We start from the raw sequence: 1,601 nt of genomic DNA on the forward strand, positions 1-1,601 counted from the left end.
GCTATTCCGTTGAACAGACCAACAGGAAACCTCGCCGTCGTAACCGGAGTAGCTAGTGTGCTACTCATATACATACATACATACATACATACTACATACATACATACATACATACATACACACACACACACACACACCACACACACACACACACACACACACACACACACACACACATATATATATACATATACATATCTGTATGATGACGATCGTTTGATCGTATGACTTAAGCCTTATGAGATTTCCCAAGTCTCTTTTTGATATTCATCCCTTACCCGACCTAAAACAGATTCATATGTCTCGACAACGAATGACTGACTGTCACGTTGTTTTATTCATTCATTATTCCACAAGACAACGACAGTATACACATAATTGAATAATATTGCACCAAGTCCAATCTATTTGTTTATTGCTATGTATCAGCAAGACGATTGTTTGACTGATCCCCGATGAGGGTTTTTCAATTCCCTTTGATATTCTTCAATGACTCAAGCTTAGCCGGATTCAGACGTCACGACTATGACTTGCACATACTTTGAATTACTCAATGATATCAACTAGGTTTATGTACATTAACATATATTTAATTGTGTTAAATCATAGGCTAATGCAGCCGATAATGAAAAACTAAAAAGAAAAATAAATGGCGTCCGTTCACTAAAACATATGTACGTGTGTGTCTACATATACATATACATACACACATACACGCACGCAGACACACATATACATATGTACACACACACACACACATATATGTGAATACATAAAAATACACACACATATTTATGCATACATACAGACACATGTATGCATGTAATACAACAGGAATGTATGGTAGAAGTCTACTAATCCGCCCCATGAACTGGATTTAATGCGATATAATTTAATATGATTTTCTGTAGACTAACTGCATTTGAAAAAAATTTTATTCGAAGTATATTGATATATAAGTATATGTGTGTGTAAACGTATGCATGTGTGTATGTATGCATGTATACATATATATATGCATAGGTACTTGTATGTATATATGTATGTTGGTAACAAATACACACACATGTACAAACAAGACCACACTTATTTATATATACATATACGAGTTTACTGTCATATATATACATATGATAGCAAACTCCACATGGAGTGAATCTACACACATACACGATTCCTGACTGTCAGCCAAGCGGCGCAGGTTCGATTCCCGGCGTGGGAACGTTAATTATTGCGGTGCTCCAGCATGGCCCCAGCCTCTGGCTGAAACCCATTAAGAGGATACACACACACACACACACACACACACCACACACACCACATACACACACACACACACACACGGTCTCAAGTTCGGTCTCAAGGATACAGTTTTGAACTGAAATCACGAGAACGGAAAGTATATGAAGCGAGACGCCTTAACCGAGGATCGAACCTGCTTCTCAGATTTTGTTGTGCGATGGCTTGTTTGTGTCACACTTCGCGCATATATCCACATACATACACGCACACACGTGTATCTTACTACAGCGCTCCGCCGACTCCATCGGAAGCTGGGAGTTCAAAGTAAGGACGTATGTATACATGCCTCTGTCTTTCTA

The sequence above is a fragment of the Octopus sinensis genome, linkage group LG15 (assembly GCF_006345805.1).
Source record: "Octopus sinensis linkage group LG15, ASM634580v1, whole genome shotgun sequence".
NCBI classification, from domain to species: Eukaryota; Metazoa; Mollusca; class Cephalopoda; order Octopoda; family Octopodidae; genus Octopus; species Octopus sinensis.